This window comes from Rattus norvegicus, chromosome 19 (genome assembly GCF_021556685.1).
Source record: "Rattus norvegicus strain SHRSP/BbbUtx chromosome 19, alternate assembly SHRSP_T2T, whole genome shotgun sequence".
NCBI classification, from domain to species: Eukaryota; Metazoa; Chordata; class Mammalia; order Rodentia; family Muridae; genus Rattus; species Rattus norvegicus.
Genome location: NC_141552.1, coordinates 1,260,001 through 1,279,217, shown reverse-complemented (window position 1 = coordinate 1,279,217; position 19,217 = coordinate 1,260,001). Strand labels below are relative to the sequence as shown.

General features: G+C 44.1%; 1 long non-coding RNA gene across 2 annotated transcripts in view; it reads right to left on the bottom strand.

Moving 5' to 3' along the window:
- Positions 1–3,839, bottom strand: part of LOC147998771 (uncharacterized) — a 47,206-nt gene extending 43,367 nt beyond the window's left edge. The window contains exon 1 of one of the 2 annotated variants that reach the window (XR_015643509.1): positions 3,626–3,839. This is a non-coding gene — a long non-coding RNA (uncharacterized LOC147998771). The remainder of the gene's footprint in view (positions 1–3,625) is intronic. The other variant, XR_015643510.1, reaches the window with a different exon arrangement.
- Between the last annotated feature and the right edge of the window lie 15,378 nt (positions 3,840–19,217).

Sequence of the window (19,217 nt, the reverse complement as noted above, 5' to 3'; positions counted from 1 at the left end):
TGAGCTGGGCACTGGACTAAGAACATTACAGCTGGTGCCTCGTTTTTATCCACTGAAAATCCCATGAGTTAGGTATAACTTATTTCTGAATCTCAGAAAGGTGAATTATTCATTACTTAGCCCCAAAGCAAGTGTATTAGTTTTCTACTGCTGCCATAACAAATCACCACAGATTTTGTAACTCAAAGAATCACATATTTATTATTTTCCCGTTCTGCAAGACGGAAAGCCAACAGAGGTTTCACTGGACTAAGAACAAGGAGTCAGCGAGACCGTGATCTTTCCAGATACAGCAGGGAACAATCTGTTTCCTCACATTTTCCAGCTTCTAGAGGCCCCCATATTCCCTGGCTCATGGCCTCTACTCCATCTTTACAGTTAGCAATATGGGCTGTGACCTTCTCCTGCTGCCAGCTCTGCCGCTCTCTGAATCCAGGAATATTGATCTGCTTTTAAGTGCTAGTGACTTGGAACTTCCTGGATAGCTGAGGATAATCTGCCTTAAGTTCTATTTCCTTAATCACTCCTGTGAAGTTACTTATGCCATGTAAGGTAGCCTGTAGGAGGGTCTTGGTGAGTCACAAATGGACATCACCATGCAGCCCCTGTCTCCTTCAAGCAGTAAAGGGCAGATCAGCCACTTCTCTATGAGAATCAGTCACCAAAGGGCACAGAACTAGAAATGCCCAGAGGGCTGCAGAAAATGTGCCGCTCTACCATTTACTATCTGCTTTCCCGTGTCTCTTCCCAACTAGCATAGAAACAACACAGAGGAAGGATTCCCCGGGTGCAGCTCAGTCTGAATCTTTATCATGAAGGACTACACTAGCTAACACAGCAGTCACAGCACCTGAAATGTAACCACTGTGATCAGGATGTGCTGTCCGTGGAACATAGATGCTGCACTTTGAAGACAGGCTGAAACGATATAAGGTATCTTAATACAGAAGCCAGAAGAGGACATCAGATCCTCTGGAACTGGAGTTACAGGTGATTGTTAGCTGTCATGTGGGTATGGAGGACAGAATCCAGATCCCCTGCAAAAGCAACAAGAATTCTTAACTGCTGAGCCATCTGTCCACCCCCACTACTAGTAAGGGGCTGTCTTAGTCAGAGTTTCTATTCCTGCACAAAACATCATGACCAAAAAGCACATTGGGGAGGAAAATGTTTATTCAGCTTACACTTCCACATTGCTGTTCATCCCCAAAGAGAGTCCGGACTGGAACTCAAGCAAGTCAGGAAGCAGGAGCTGATGCAGAGGCCATGGAGGGATGTTGCTGGCTTGTTTCCCCTAGTTCGCTCAGCTTGCTTTCTTATAGAACCCAGGACTGCCATTCTACGGATGACACCAGCCACAATGGACCCTCCCACCCTTGATCACTAATTACAGCTGGATCTCATGGAGGCATTTCCTCAAAGAAGATTCCTTTCTCTGTCATAACTCCAGCTTCTGTCAAGTTGACACACAAAACCAGCCAGTACAGTGGCTTACATGATATAGCTACCTGACATTCCTGATCTAGAATATGTGATAAACAATGAGTCCTGGTACATAGCAATCCAATGAACAAAGGGTAAAATAAAAGGCTAAAACGGAGCCTGGTAGTTTCAAATATACAGGCCTACTGAAGAGTTGCTACAAACCCAAAAAGGCAGGCAGGGGAATGGGGAGGTTGTGCAGCACTTGGATTTTAATGAGCAACCAATGTTTTGCAAGTGCTTCCAATGGATTAGGTTGAACTGCCTCTGTCCTTTTTGCTAAGGCAGAGCCAGTGAAGGACTGAGGCTAGGAAATGCCTTCCCTGTATTTCTGTTTGAGGAAGACCATTCTTCATAACGGACTGGGCTGAGCAGGGACTTGATCCTCAGGCAAACGGGAGGCACATGAATCATGCCCTTCTGAAGATACAGCAGCAGTTAGGAAACAACATGAAGGAGATCTTGGGCAAGAGTAGCAGGGGAGGGAGACCTTGTATCTCAGGAAACCAAACTTTGTAAGAAACAATTAAATGGAATTAGATGAAATTGTTAACAGAAAGATCACATCGCAGGGAGGATGTGTGTTCTGCCCTGTTAAGAGCAGCAGAACAAAGATGTTAAGGAGGGTGTGTTGGGGGGATGGAGTAACCATAGCAGACTACAGAAAGGAATGTTTCATTCTGGAGATCACACGCAGCTTCAGCAGAGACAATGTAGCTGCCTGTGAGCCGGGTCAGAGCAGCAGGTGGCAGAAAGGCTAGCGCCAACCTGACCACAGGGGCAGGCATGCCTCTTCGTTGCTCCCAAAGCCAGCCACTAGCCCTCCCAGGGCTTCTGGGCTCTTTGTTACAGAGCCCAGGGCAGCTTGCTTTAGAAGAGAGGCCAACAGGTTCAGAGACCTTCCTTTGCCTGGTCTGCAGAATGCCTTCATTAAATATTGCAGAGAGCAGAACGCCACTTCAAAAGCTCCATGCAGCTGTTGTGGCTGGAGGCTGGAGTTGGGTGAGTGGCCCGTGGCTGCATAAATCTCTGTTCTTTTTTTTTTTTTAATGTCCTCCCCTCTTCCCTGGTCCCAATTAGTTTCAAAACCGAAACACGGCCCATAAATGGTGAATCCATTAAAGGACAAAGGAACCGTGACATAGGTACTAGGGAGAAGTCCCAAGATGAGGAAGCCTAGGCACTGAGGAAGGACAGCCAAAGGAAGGGAGACATGTGACAACCTCAGCTCTGAAGCAAGTTCAGCCTTACTCTGCAGTTCAAGAAAGCCTGTATCTAAGGTACATGAAGATGCATATTCACAATAGTCTCCAACCCCAGACAACCTGGGCTGACAAGACTTCTGCTCACAGTAGAACCAAGGAGAAGGGAGATAAAAGGAAAATTGAAAAGGGAAGCTCCTCATAGAATAGAAAGTGAGAGGCTGACTTTTTTTTTTCTCCCTGCCAAAGTCCCAGGAAACTGAGGAGAGCAAACAGATTTTAGAGCATTAATTAAACCAGCAAACAAAAAGAGACTGGACAAGGAGACAGAGACAAGGAGCGGAGGCAGCTGAGGAGAGAGAAGAGATGAGCTAGACCCTAGGGGAGGCCTGCTAGGACTGTGGGGAGACAGGGAAACAAGACCTTTTACCATGTGGATTACCAAAGACTCAGTAGCCAGTGGGGAATCCTCACTGAGCTCCTCTCCCAGAGCCTGTAAAGTAAGGCTGAGTCAGCCTAGATGACTGCTCAGCAGGGATGGCCTGAGCCTGTGACTCATGGCCAGGCCATCTCTTGTAGTCCCGAACTCCCTGACTTTGCTAACTATTCTTTTTTTCCAGTTATTTATTTATTTATTTACTTATTTATTTATTTTTACTTATTCACTTTGGATCCCACTCACTGCCCATGCCCTCCCACAATCCTTCCCCCATCCACCCTCCCCTTCTTTTCTGAGTGGATGAGAACCTCTCTGAGTACCCACCCACCTCCCAAACCCCAACCAAGGCATTTCTAGTCTCTGCAGAGCTAGGAGCTTCCTCTTCCACTGAGGCCAGACAAAGCAGTACAGCTAGAAGAACATAGCTCACATTCAGGAAGCAGCTTTTGGGATAGCCCCCACTCCAGTTTTTCAGGACCCACATGAAGACCAAGCTGCATACCTGCTACACATGAGCAGAAAGGCCTAGGTCCAGCCCGTGTATGTTCTTTGGTTGGTGGTTCAGACTCTGAGAGTCCCAAGGGTCCAGGTTAGTTGACTTTGCTGGTCTTCCTGTGGCAGAGTTCTTATCCCCTTCGGGGCCTCAATCCTTCCTCCATTTCTTCTATAAGAGTCCCCAAGCTCCATCCACTGTTTGGCTGTGGGTGTCTGTATCTGTTTGAGTCAGCTGCTGGGTGGAGCTTCTCAGAGGACAACTTGCTCCTGTCTGCAAGCATAACAGAGTAACATTAATAGTTAGGGGCTGGTGCTTGCCCATGAGATGGGTTTCAAGTTGGGCTGGTTATTGGTTGGCCATCCGATCAGTCTCTGCTCCATCCCCCATGCCTGCATTTCTTGTAGACAGGATAAATTTTGGGTTGAAAGTTTTGTGGATGGGTTGGTGTCTCTATAACTCCACTGGGATTCCTGCCTGACTGCAGGAGATGGCCTCTTCAGGTTACCTATCCCCAATATAGTGAGTTACAGCTAAGGTCACCTCCATTGATTCTTGGGTACCACCCTTATCCCAGGTCTCTGTCTCATCCTGGAGATGCTCCCCACCTCCTCACCCTGTCAATTGCAGATTTCCATTCATTTTCATAGCCATCTAGTCATCTCTCCTGTTCTTCCCCACGCCTGAACCCGAACCCCCCCATTCACCTCCCTATCCTTCCTCTCTCCCGGTTCCCTCCCTCTATCTACCTCTTATGACTATTTTATTCCCCCTTCTAAGTGAGATTCAAACTTCCTCCTTTCTTGTTTAGCTCCTTTGGGTCTGTGGAATGTAGCATGGTACCTGTATTTTGTGGTTAATATCCACTTATAAGTGAGCATATGTCATGCATGTCCTTTTGGGAATGGGTTACCTCACTCAGGATGATATTCTCAAGTTCCATCCATTTGCCTGCAAAATTCATCATGTCTTTGTTTTAAATAACTGAATAGTATGCCATTGTGGAGATGTACCACATTTTCTTTATCCATTCTTCAGTTGGGACATCTAGATTTCCAGTTTCTGGCTATTATTAATAAAGCTGCTATGATCATAGTTAAGCAAATGTCTTTGTGAGATCTTGGAGCATCTTATGGGTATATTCTCAGGAGTGGTATAGCTGGGTCTTGAGGTACAACTATTCCCAGTTTTCTAAGAAACTGGCAAATTGATTTCCAAAGTGGTTGTACAAGTTTGCACTCCCACCAGCAATGAAGAAGTATTCCCCTTGCTCCATATCCTCGCCTCACCAGCATGTGCTATCTCTTGAGGTTTTTGATCTTAGCCCTTCTGATAGGGGTAGGATGGAACCTCAAAGTTGTTTTGGTTTTCATTTCCCTGATGACTAAGGACTTTGAACATTTTTTTTGAGTAGCTAAATATTCTTAAATATTCAGTTCTCTATAGCGCCCACACACTGGGGTGGTGAAGTATGATTCCCTTTTTATTTTCATTACTTAAAAAATATATACCAGATTCAATTGGGTTTTTTTTTCTTTCTATATGTGTGGATTCTAAGTTTGAGCCATTGACTTTACCCCAGTCTCCCTACTAATTATGTAAGTCTCCTCATTCACTCTTCAAACATATCAGACATTTCATATTTTTAAATAATTCTCTACTGATACTACACACAAGACCAAAACACTGGTGGTGAAACTGATAGGTTACTCCGCCCCTCGTGTTTTATTCAGAACATAGGTGTGTTCTGAATGAAAGGATGAAAACACAGTCAATTCAATGAAAACAATGATAGAATCACATAAGGGAAGTCAAGAGTGTGTGAGACTGAGGGACAGCTCAGCCTTCTCTTTCTAGGTAAGACAGCACCCAATAATGTTCAAATAATAGAGGTTAAGACATCAATACAGGCAGTTATTGCACATGTACAGATGAATGCCAAGAGTCGCCTTCAAGTCCAGAAGGTGGTCATTCTTGGAAAGGACAGTTAAGGGAGAAGTTGAGTCTACAGACTTTTCATAGTCCACTTTGCAGAGATGGCAGCCCCACCAAATATGTGTCTGACTTTGAAAACAATCACCTTCCCATCCTTCCTGTCTATTCTCAAGTTCACCATCTCAACTCCAGGATTTACCTCTTCTCACTCACCACCATTGACACGGTCATTTCTTAGTCCCTACCTCATTTTCCTCACGATTTCCATGGAAAATGCTTGAGTCTATAGAAAACATACAATAGACTTCCACATCCTCTTCATTTATTCACCAAGTATTAATGTTCTCCATGTTTTCTTTGCATGCATCAGTGCATGTACCAAATAAAACACTTGAAAGCATTTTAGCCTGCATCTCCTTAAAAGATCATTTTCCTGTTTAATCACAAATAAAATTCACAAGTTTAGAATGTCAGCTAATTTTAAATTTGTTGGCTATGGGGAGGAGAGGTTTTGTTTTGGTTTGGTTTTTGTAGTGTTGTCTCTGGTAGGTTGACCATATTCCAGTGCATGGCCTCATGTCCATGTATATAGAGGCACTACTAATTCAATCCAATGGCCTCTGAAGTAGAAATAGCAGGAAGAAGAGGAGGAACAGAAGGAGGAGGAGGAAGAGAAGAAGAAGAGGAAGAGGAAAGATATGAAGTGGATGAGGTAAAAGGTGCATGTGTGACGAGATCTTGAAGTTGAAGGTGGATGAGAGAGGAGATTGGAGGAGTTGGTAGGATACCAGGCAAGAATATGATAGAAATACATAGTTTGGATGTATGAGCTTCTCAATGAACAAATTAAACATTTAAAAAGTAAAAATTTAAGGAATTCCATTTAGCATTTATTCCAAAAAGATATAAATATTTGCACATGTGCATATATATACATAAACATACATGTTCATAATGTGTATGCTTACATAAACCCACATATTTATATGCATGCCAGTTTTATGTTTTATGTATATGTGCATACATTACACATGTATACATATAAATTTCCACATGTGCACACATATACATAATATATTCATACACACACACATACACACACACACACACACACATACACACACACACATACTTGGTGATGCAAAGTCTAATTACTCAGTTAAGACGGTAACTACCAGATCTCTCATCTACAAAAGACCATCTGTCCCCCATAGTGTGTAGTTAATCTTAGAAAACATGTGTATATACTGTTCCCCCATAGTCTCAACATCCCTTATGAACTATACTTGAATCCATGACTGCATGGGTGTTGTAAATTATGTCTTTCCATTCACTCCACATTAATTAATTGGCATTATTCTGTAAAGAATTCCCTCTGTTCCATCTAGGAGGAAACAGCAACTAGTGAAAACTGTGTTATTATACTGGTTGCTCAGAACTGTTACCTAAATTTGGCCTGTGAGAGCCTGAACAAACTGGTGGCCACACACGTTAATCTGCTCTGCATGTCTAGTAGCTGTGTGACTTTAGAAAACAGTTCATCTCTGTTTCTAAGGCTTCAATGGCATTTGTGTTAGAAATGAATGAATGATGACATTAAAAACATTTGGATTGTGCCTGCCGTGGGCTAGGCCCTGGGGACTTGCTTCTAACTACATGTTCCACTCAGCACAGAGGGAAAGCTCACAGGCAAAGAGCTGAAGAAAGAAAGGGATGAGGTCAAAACCTTTAAGGAAGAAAAAAAAAAAAGGTTGGTGAAATGGCTGTCAGTAAAAGAACATGTGCAAGCATGAAGAGCTGAATTTGAACCCTCAACCCCCATATTAAAAGCAGCATCACTTGAGAATAATCTGCAGTTAATCTAATTATGATCCCTGAGCCTTGCTGGCTAGCCAGTCTAGCCAATTGGTGAGCTTCAGGTTCAAGGAGAGATCTTGTCTCAAAAAATAAGGTGGACAAGGACTTAGGAAGGCACCCAACCTTGACCTCAGGTCTCTACATACATGCTCATATATGGGTACATGAAGAAGGAGAAGAGGAGGAAGAGGAGGAGGAGGAAGAGGAAGAGAAAGAGGAAGAGGAAGAGGAAGAGGAGGGATAGGAGGAGGAAGAGGAAGAAGAGGAGGAAAGTAGGAGGAGGAAGAGAAGGAGAGGAGGAGGAGGAGGGGGGAGAGGAGGAGAAAGAAATAAGTAAGCAAACTTGAACCCTGCTCTTTTTCTGTCCTTTCACTGAACTCCGAGCCCATAACTACTTCCTGGCTGATAACCAGCCCCCATGCCTACACCATCATTCATGGAGAAATAACAGCCCTGAACTAGCACGGGGCTGTTAAACCCAAGTCCTGGCTGACAAGACATGTTCTTTCCCATCTGCTGCCTTCTGTACAATGCTGGTCTTATTATTTCCAACAACACAGTTCTCCGTGAATTTGCTTGTTGTGCCAACTCAGCTTTATGTAAGTGCATTTCTTGTTGTTCTATTTCCTCTGTATGCAAGTCACTGATGCAAGGCAGCAAAACCCAAGTCTGCCAGATCTCCCTAGAGAATAACTAGCCATAGCCTGGTTTTATCTCTTTGACCCTAAAAGACACATTAGTCCTTAGACCCATGAGGGGCCCCTGAAATGTGGGCGTTCAGGATGGTCAACAATGAGAACAATGGGAAGTAGCTGAGGCACAGAGGAGCTGGTTGTATGATTCTCCTCCAGTGCAGTTTCATAATTGTCCACAATAAGTTGTAAAGAAAGCCTTTGAGGTACAGGCATTTCGTGTGGACTTTAAAGAATAAATAAGAGTCTGTGGTCAAATGAAGAGCAGAAACGCAATCCAAGCAGAAAAGGATAAATCACAGGAGCAGACCCCAAAGATATACAGCCAGGTGGGCAGTTACTCTGCATCTACTCTAAGCAGAAGTTACAATTCCATCCAGACACTAACCATCCAGTCAGCCAAAGATAAAGCCACAAGATAAGGCCTCCATCCTCCACCACCCTGTCCACTCTCCTAAATACCAGCCAAAGTCCCCAGGCCACCTGCAATTCTGGCCAATTGGCAATAAATGTGAGAGTTCCTATGATCCCTTCAGATTCAAGTTAACTAGAATAGCTCTCAGAACTCTGAAAAGTTCTGCACAGTTATTATTTTACTACTAAGACTAGCAGCCAAACAAAAATTGTCCCGAGTACACGCCATTAGTATCCACTTCTCTGGAGAATCAGGACTGGTCAATCCCACTCCTACACATCAGGATGTTCCCGAAATGGGAATTCCATTGAGTTTAGGGGTCTAAAGTTGTGTGGGCTTCCTTAACAGCAAGATGATTGACAATCCAGTCTGAAGCCTCCTGCCCCTCCTCAGAGGTCAGCAAGGCTCCAAGCCCTAAGCATAGTATCACAAGGTTGGCCTTTCTGGGGACCAGCCTCTATTCTGAGTCATCTCATATTTGTTATATGTTTGGGAGTGAGATGGAGAGTTTCACGAACAAAGACATACTATTACTCAAGAGATTCTGAGAGTTCTATCTTCTCTGTGTCAGGAACCCTTTATCTTAGGCCAGATGAGTCTTCCTTGCCTCTACCACACTGGTACCATGGTGATTCATTCTATCCCTTCACCCATGTTATGCAGGGACTCTGCAGCACAAGTACACCCACAGCCTCTCTTTTCATTTTTATTTGACACAGTGCCTTACCAAGTGATCAGACCTTCAGCTCACTCCATAACTAGCAGGCCCTGAACTTTTGATGGTTTTGTCTCAACCTCCTAAGTAACTGAGATTACAGGCCCACCACTCTGTCTGGCTTAGACAAACATCTTATTGCCAAACAAGGGTGTGAGGAGAGCATAAGGCAAGAGAGAGGTGCTGAGGTTTCCTCCAGGCCACTGCATTCCTCCAGAGCATTGGATGCCTCCTCTGTGATGTCCATTGATCATCTTAACCCTAGGACATCACTATAAGATATGTGTACAGGGGAGGCAGAAGGGGAGAAGGAGAGAAAAATAAAAGAGAAAAAGAGTGGGGGATTTCAGAAAGAGTCCCTCTCAGGTCCAATATCACTAGACTAATCAAAGGTAGCAAGAAGATTCAAATCTAAAAACATCATTCCACTCTGTGTTTTAGAATATAGCAGAAATCAGAATGAGATGAAGAAGAGACATACAAGACAGAAACTTGGGCTGGGGAAACACAGTGGTAGAACACTAGCCCGGGATGTATAAGGCCCTAGATTCAGTTTCTAGGACTGGAAGCTAAAACGGAAAGAAATACAAGAGAAAACTGACACAGCGTACCTAAGGCATGCTTCTGTTGGGTTACATATATCCTTAGACATTGGTAAGTAGAAGACCAGGGAGACCTGAGCCTGCAGTTGTGTGGAACATGGAAAGAGGAGGACCAGGGGGGAAGACAGGACACAGACAAGAGCTGAGCCCAGTGTACAAAGACAACTCCAAACAAGAGAAGTCATAGAGGAGGTGGTACAAGGGTCAGGGGGAGGCAGAGAGAGGATGTACTGCAGCTAGCCAGTGCCCACAGAGATTCATGACCACTTTGCAGGTCAATAAAACACAGGCGAGCCTGGTCTGTTATCCAGTATGTAGCCTCTGCTTTCCCTGCACATGTGGCAGGTGGTTCGGCTTTTATGCAAATTAGCTTATAATTCTTTCATCACAGATGTCCCTGGTGCAGTGGGTTCTCCCTGCCCCCCAACAATATGTGTCAGCCACCCCTACAATGCAGAGTCTCGCCAATATTTCTCTTACTTCATGCTACTGTATGAAACCTATAACCTAAAACCAGTGACCTAAGGCCTCTCTTAGTTCATTTTCTGTTGCTATTAATACCACAGTCTGGGTAGGTTATAAAGAAAAGAGGTTTATTGGGGCTCATAGTCCCAATCCAAGGTCAAGAAGCCATGTCTTGATTGGCAGAGTCCAAAAGCAGGGCAGGGATCACACAGCAAGAGACAATACACCTAGCCAAATTGGCTCCTCTTACAGAATCACACCTCAGATAACTGTTAACCTGTAAATCCTTTAATCCATTAATCGAATGAATGGATTAATTCATTCATGAAGGCTGAGCCCTAATCACCTCTTAAGGGCCTCACCTGGTCTCTCCTCTCAAAATCTCATAATGAGGATTAGACTTCTGCATGAGTTTCAGAAAGGACAGACCATATTTACACTGCAGCAAAGCTTGGCACAACATCCCAGACAGGTTGAACAAAGAAAAGGGACAACCTTTTCTTGCGAGGAACAATGTCTCCCCCTATCACAGAGGAAGTCATCAGAGTCCTTTCTTAGCTGGGAAGCCACCTCATATCTGTTTAAAGTGTCACCAATCATATTCCATGAAGGTATAGAAAAAGTAAAGTAAAAGCTATTGTGTAGCTGTTTCTGCCAAACTAAAACATTCTCTCTTGGAAGCAGAAAAAAAAAGCTTGTAAGCCTCAGGAGGCTAAAGAAATTTGCAAGGCTTAGAAAGATCAGGAAACAACTTACAAGGATCAGGAAGCTCCCCAAAATTGCAGGACCCACAGGACTCAGGCCTGTGGTTATATTTATGCACAGTAAATACTGAGAGAAGGAGACAGCTGGCTCCATGTTAGGCAGGAAACTTCAAAAATGCAGCTTTGGGTGGGTGAGATGTCTTAGCAGCTAAAATTGTTTGCAGCACAAATCTGATGACCTAAATTCAATCCCAGCACTTTGGTAAGGTTTAAGGAGAGAATCATCTGCATGAAGTTGTCCTTTAACTTCCATACATGCATTATAGCATGCATGCCTTGTCTACATACATATACAACACAGGTGAAAACAATAATAATAAAAATGAAATAAAAATTTTTAAAAATGCAGCTTTTCTGAGTCATTGCTCACATAGAAGTGGGATTTCTGGTGATGCAGTTGCCCAAAAGTCAGCCTTGCATTTATAAATAATACCAGTAAATTTATTGATCGGCCAAGCTACTCTTGGATGGAATCACTTCACTTTCTTGCTCATCACTGATGCCTATATAGAGTAAATAGGTATTTGTTCATGTCTTCCTAAGAAAAATAATAACAAAGGCACAGAAAGATGGGGGCCAAAGAGGAAGAATGAAGAGGAAGAGGAGGAGAAGAAAGGGGGTGGCTCAACCTCTACCTTTGCATGATCAATTATTCTTCCTTTCAAGATAATTTCAAGGAAGCTTCCCTCACCTGCTAATCTAGCCACTGCTTTGAATCCTGTGCTGTTTGCAGTTCATTACTGCTGTTGCTATAATTACCAGAAGCCTGTGGAGTCATAAGGAAGAACCATTGGACTCTAGTGGCAGGCAGTGTGTCTTCTGTTACTTTATCCAATACTTGTTTAACTAGGTCAGGCCAGCAGCTGACCACTGCTTTATAGGTAAGGATGCTGACCTGTGCTGATGTTATATGACTGCCTCATGGATTCTAAGCTTCTCAGCATGCAAGCAGTAAAGTCACTCTGCAGATGGGAAAAACGGAAGACTAGAAAAGGGAAGGGATTCACTCAGTGTCACAAAGCCAGTCAAACCAATAGCAGGAATCGATCTAAAACTCTGGGTTCTAGATCTTGTACTATTTCTCAGTCAAATTGGGGATATTTTATTGGTTCCAGAGGACCGCTGTCCAGGGACCAAGGTATATCAGCTAGGTTGACTGTTACTCTGCATTCTTAGATCTCCTCATGAAAGTTTGGGTCAATAGTAATGGCACCAAAGAGGAGCATATTCAGAATGGGTAGACCAGAGGCTGCAAATTGATAATCCATAGTCTGATCAGAAGTGGTTTTGTTTCGCCTGCAAGCTGTCATAAAAATAGATTCAATGCCTGTCTCAGTTAGCTTCCCTTTAGCTGTGATAAAATATTCTGATAAAAGCAATTTGCAGGGAAAGGGACTTTTGCTGGCTCATAGTTCAAGGGTGTGTCATGGTGGGAATGTCATGATGGCCAGAGCTTGAAGCAGCTGATTCTATCACATCTATGATCAGGAAGCAGAGAGGGGTGAACTCATGCTTTCCAGCCCCCTTTCAGTACTTAAAGAGTCCAGGACCCCAGCCAGGGAATGTTGCTACCCACAGCAATGGCTTCCCATCTCAATTAACACAATTAAGAGGCTTTCCACGGGCAGGTCTAGACTCTGCCAATTTAACAGTTAACACTAACCAGCACAGTACTTTAAAATGGACAAATCGTACATGCAAATCTAAGCTAAATGTTGGCAGTATTTTTCACTGGACTTAGTGATAGCTTGAGCATAGATGTCTATACCCAGACAAGGATGGGCAAAGATTCGCCAAGCACTGTGATCCAATCAGAGTTTGCCCTTCCTGTCTCCATCATCCCCATTCAGCACACAATTTTTGGTATAGTTTGTGACTGCCAAAACACTAATGGGTCAAACAAACAAGCAACAAAATGACATGAACCCAGTGTCTCATCTACCCCAAAAAGTTTCTGTGTGAAAAACAGTTTCAGAAGCTATGTTGCGACAACACTTATTGATTGATCTTCTGTAATATGTGATATCATGTATGACTCTTCTTTTCAGATTTTCCTTAATTTTATCTATTCACTTTACATTCCACTCACTGCCCCCTCCTAGTTACCCCTCCCACAATCCTCCCCCCATTCTCCTTCTCCTCTCAGCAAGTAGGCCCCCTGGGTATGTCCCTACCATGGCATATCAAGTCTGTGAGGCTAGGAAAATCCTCTCCCACTGAGGCAGCCCACCTAGAAGAACACATCCCACACACAGGCAACAGCTTTTGGGATAGACCCCACTCCAGTTGTTCAGAATCCACGGGAAGATCAAACTGCACATCTGCTACACATGTGCAAGGAGGCCTAGCAGGCAAATGAATGGAACTTTAGAATAACATCCTGAGTGAGGTAGCCCTGTCCCAAAAGGACCTGCATTTGGTATGTACTCATAAGTAGATATTAGCCATAAAGTACAGGATACTCATGCTATGCTCTGCAGACCTAAAGAAGCTGTATTAGTCAGGGTTCTCTAAACCTAGAATCTCCATTCAGAGGGCCCATGCCAATAAACTCAGCCTGATCTAGTTTTATGTTCTTTCCACCATTATCCCACACCCTTAAAATCCATTCCCACACATATTCCCCAGACTTCCGCTTGAATGACTTAGCAACACATTAAGCTCCTTAGTAGTGTAGTGCATTTCCTCATGGACTACACTTTCTACCTCCTCTCTAGGGACCTGCTTTGCCTTGAGTCTGGTTATAAGTCTAGAAGGAACTATTGGTGGGCCTTGAGGAGCATCCGTATTGTCTTGCCCAGCATTTTCTTCAAAGAAAGTCACTGCTGGTTTATCAGACTCCAAGGGATTAATTTCCTCATGTGACAAAGGCATTATTTCAAGGGATAGGGCTGAGGGTACTACTTCCTCAGGTGAGGTAAACCGTTGAGATCTGAAGATTCAAAATTGTCAGCTTCAAAATGGTCCTCCCACACATCCCCATCCCAAGTTATAGGATCCCATTCTTTGCCAGTAATGCCCTTACTTTAACTGCTGACACCCTCTGGGGCTGAGACTTGAATTTTCTCTGTAATTCAGCCAACCTTATAATGAGGGCTTCAGTCTGATTTTCTGCAACTTGAGCTCTATGGCTACTGGAGAGAAGATTCTCTTCAAGGGCACATTTAGAAGCCTTTAAATTGTTTATTTGCATTTGGAGCCATTCAATTTTACCATATAGTTCATTTTTCCCTCATCAATTAAAGACAGCCTTGTCACAACTGTTTGCATGTTGTATGGTTAGTGTCCTAGTCATGTCGAAAGCCATTGAGGCAGTGAAAAATCATTTTTTTTATTTCCTATAGAAGGACACCGCCAAGTCATGTGAAGAGGGGCATTAAAGTGGGAACTTCTAATTTCTTTAGAAAGTCAGTTGTGTCAGATGGTGTTTTGCTGGGGTAGACACATGAAGGAGTGTTTTCCTGAAGTGAACACAGGTGAATGGATGTTTTGCTAAGAAAGATAGGGAAAGGAATGTTTTGCTGAAGCAGACACAGGTGAAAGGATGTTTTGCTAAAGCAAACATCTGAAAGGATTTATGATGTTAAGGACCCAACAAATGGTGGATAACACTGCATGGTATTGGTATGCCTTACCATTGCTTATCTGGGCATCATTTATCTGGGCTCCATAGGAAGAAATACATCAGAAAAACTTCTAATGGTGTGCTGGTGGCTTCTTGCCTCTTCTTTAATGTTAGCTGAGACAGATTCACATGGAATTTTGCTAAGACAGACTCGCATGCTAAGGCAAGACACATGATGAGGCAAGACCTGTGGAGGACACATGATGTTTGGAGGGAGTATAAATAGGACCCAACAGACAGTAATGGATCCTGGACTTCACTTGCTTGCACAACTAGCTTTGCTTGACCTCCGCTTCTCTAAGAGAGGCACTGCTGACAGAGTCTCCTGGTATCCCTGATGGTTCTGGTTCCTCCTGATGACTAGTGCCAATTTTGCTGAGGCCTAGCTGTCTCTGCTATATCATGGCACTGCTGCTGATTCATGTTCACCATCCCAACACTACTGAACTGTGCTGCTGGAATATTTGTGAAGTGTTTGCAAGTGAATGGAGCTGCCACTGCTGACCTGTGAACTGAACTGCCGATTTCCTAACAATGCAGATGGGATTTGTTCCGAAGAATGATTTCTAAACAGGTCCACTTCCCCTGTATCCTAATAACCTTTCTTTTCTATTACCTCTGGTGGGTGGTGGGCTAGAAGAGAGGTTAAAACATTTAAGAACCTTTATTTAAAGTAGGGTTGAGAAAAAAATTAAGCCTGCAGAATGTGGATGCCCACTTCTAACACAAGGAAGGAACAAAGACTTGTGAATACTCAAGGAACTCCACTCATATAGATCCATCATCAAAGTCACTGATTTGCCACTCTGCTCTGTGCCCTTTGGAAAGACAGGTGGAGGGAAGCCTGCTCTGCATTAAGCTGAGAGATTAGAGTGTGAGGCGGAGATAGGAAAAAGCTGTAGAAAGCATACTGGGGGAGTGGAGCCAACTGTAGCCCTGGCTTTTGGAAGACAGAACAACCAGGCTGTGTGGTCTTGGGACCTGTGCTGTAGGAACCTGTCAGAGCATCACAGCCTCTGCAGTTCTCTCTACCAGAGGCCAAGTCAGGCCAGTAAATATGAAGCCCAGGAGGACCCCACTGGGCAAAGAGAAAAGCTCCACCCGAGGCATTTCTCACTAATTAGCCTACCTTGGGTGCCAGCTCAGCAAACACAGCTCCCCATCCCAGGCCCAGTATAGGTCTCACAGCCACACATCAAGACCTGGGAGCTGTGCTGAGCACTGATTAGATAGCCAGTCTGACCAGATTCTGCTAGTGTGAAAGCTTCAAGTTTCTATTTGGAAAATGTTGTACAATCAGGACTAAGAGGGGAAAGTATAATTTTTTTTTTTGCAAATTCACAAACTTTAATGAAGGTGGGATCTTTGCTGGACACAGTTCTTCTGGTATGAGCAGAGAAACCATCCTCCTCTCTACACTTGCTCTGTCTCTTTTGACATCCTGGCAGATGAATTCATAGCAGCACCTTGGCCTCCACAGTTTCAACAGTGAAGAAATGAAGAAGTAATCTTGTCCCATCACCAGCCAAGACAAACCTGGATCCCTCTTATGGACTTTGGAGAAAAAAAGAAAAGGCTGCTCTCCACCAAACCGACCCATGCAAAGCAGTAAACCCTCCAGGATTCCAGCTACAGAAATCATATCAGCTCAAACACAAGCTTTGGATATGTGGATATGACCTCAGGTTGAGCTCAGACACTGGGGAGATGGCTCAGTTGGTAACCTGCTTGCCAGTAAAGACCTTGAACCCTAGCATCCACATAAAAAGCTGGATGTGGTGGTACATGTTTGTAATCCCAGCACTAGAGAAGTGGAGACAATTTGACCCATGGAGTTCACGGAACAGCCAGCCCAGTCTAATTGGCAAGGTGAGAGACCCTTCTCTCAAACAAAAGGTAGATCACTCCAAGGGACACTCAAGGTTGAGCTCAAGAGTCCCAGATTCTGTAACCGCATAAATGGTGTTAGTTTTACCATTGTTGTGTCCATACATCTGGGAAACAAACTCATAGGCAAGGAAGACTGCTTCTAGCTCACAGTGCCAGTAGGGTGGATACAGAGCAAAGTAGAAAGTTCATGTTGTCTCACCCAGGAAGCAGAGAGAATATATGTCTCTTGGCCTCCTCTCTTCTCTCTTTATTCCTTCTAAGTCCCTAGTCTATGGAGTCCCAGTCTATGCAATGGTGCCAACCACATTCAGGACAGACCTCTGGAAAGGCCATCTCAGTCATTCTCAGAAATTGCTTTGCTAAACTTGTAGGCACTTATCATCCATTCAAGTCAGCAATCAAGGTTATCTGCCACAGAAGTAATCCAAGCACAAAAGAATAGCAGAGATAAATCATCCCACTTCTAAAAAGTCACAGTTTTGGAAACTGAGGCTAATTTAAATTCAATCAGATCCTCAGATAATTTCTTTCTTCATCATAGGAAAATTAAATAAAATAAGAGCTTCTAGCTTAGGTACTCCACTAAGCCCAGGATAGCTGATGGGCCCTATCACTGTAAGAGTAAGCAGAGGAGAACAGACCTGGGGGAGGAGGTGTGGTGGGACACCCAATAGTTGGGCTGGAGTTCAGCCTCCATTTCCTCTAAGTGCAGTGAGAGGGGAGCACAACTCTCCATGGAGAGAAGTACAACTTTCCACAGAGGCCTGCCCAGCACCATCATCATTACAGAGTGGGTACTACCTGCAGAATCAACCAAAGGGGCGGGGCAGGTGATAAGGACCAGGGAAGAGAATTGCTCAATTCCATGTGATCTGTGAACCGTTGAAATGTAGCCAGCACAACAGCAGAAACTGGCCATAAGCTCTTGGGAGGGCAGATCTGGGGAAATAGATTCAATCATTTTGTATCTCCTAAGGCCAGAAGCAGATTTCCCTAGGTCTCACCCAGAGTCAGAGGCTGCCCCAACTCTGGAACCCAGGTCCTGACCATTAGAGTGTAGTCCAACACTCTTAACTGGCTAAGTCTTTGTGCCCCGCCCCCAGCACTCTGCCAGGTCAAGAGACCTGCAAACAGAATGGAGAACAGAAAGCCTCAGGCCTTTCCTTCAAAAACTCAAGAGACGTCCCAGGAAGACACGTGGCTGCAGTCAACTCACTGCCCCACTGTGAGAAATGGAATGAAAGAACCACCAGATTGCATAGCCATATTCTGGATCTCATACCTAAGAGCCTACCTAACTCAGTTCTGCATAATGATGCATTCAGATGGTCAGATAAGGGGGAAAGTCCACCCAACTCTTCTCATCTTCTAATACCCCTAAGGTCTCAGAAGAAAGCACATAGAGGTCTCCACACCTCTAAGTGTCTGCCCATACCTTTGCCTGCACCTATTCACTTTCCTCAAGCCATTCTTGGCTTCCCTAGGTTCAAGAGATCCTCAAGACTCAGCCTCGGATATGCTGCTTCTGGAAGCCCATTCAAACATATCCTCCTTGTGCTCTCCATACACACCCTGTTAGACTCTTTCTGCAACAGGCTCCTAAAGTACTTTCCTTTCTCATTCATTGGATGAATTAGTGAATCTACTTCTTTATTTTCCATAAAGCTATGAAAGGTAAAGTCTTTCTTTTATTTAATTAACTGGGGAAACAACATACCTTTGCATATTCTAAAGTGTGTAGTAAAGATTCAATAAACATAGTGAAGGGAGGGAAGTGGGAGGAAAGGGGGGATGGATAGATAGATGGTGGGTAAGGTAATAAAATTTGTTAAACACACAATGAGGAATAGGTTTAGCTAACTCACCACCACAGTAGTTTCAGCCAAGAGTGGATGCTCAATACAAGTTTACATATAGCTAAAAGGCCAGCTGGGACCCCCAGATGGCTGGGGACATCCTTGATGGCACTTCCAGACACCTGGACTTGTAATGCCATTAAGTATATGCATCAATGCAGCCACATCTCTGGGCCTCAGCCTGAGGGCTTTCATGCTCCCACAGCCTATGGCCCAGTGGGCATAATGAAGAGGGAGGCAGAGTAATACAGAAAGAATATTAGAACTCAGGACATTTACCAGGGCCAGAGGAGCCCCCAGAACCTCAATCAGGAACAATACCCCTGCAGGAGTCAGGAGGACTCATCTGTAACTGATGATATGTCAAGTCCAAGAAGGAGCCGGTTTTCCCCCAATGACTAAGAGCCATTACGGTGATTCACAGCCAGAGAGGCCCTCGGGAAAACTGCCTTCTTTTGAGGACGAAATATTAAGCCATCAGTCAAATTTAAGCTCTCTCTGGTTGGGAATCCCTCACTGAGGATAAAGCAGTGCAGTTTTATATCATTCATGGCCTAGGAGCTGGGCAACAAGGGTGTTACTGGGAGAGGATCCTCCATAGAGGTGCTCAGGAAGGACTTCCAGAAATGTAGGCTATTGAAAGGCTGTGGGAGGGATGCACTGTTAGATCATCAGGGTCCTCTTGCATGTACCCACAGAAAGGCATCTGCTGGTCATTGGAGGCTAATTTAGATCTCTATGGTCCAAGTTCCTGAGTATTCAGTTCCTCACATCTATTATCCCTA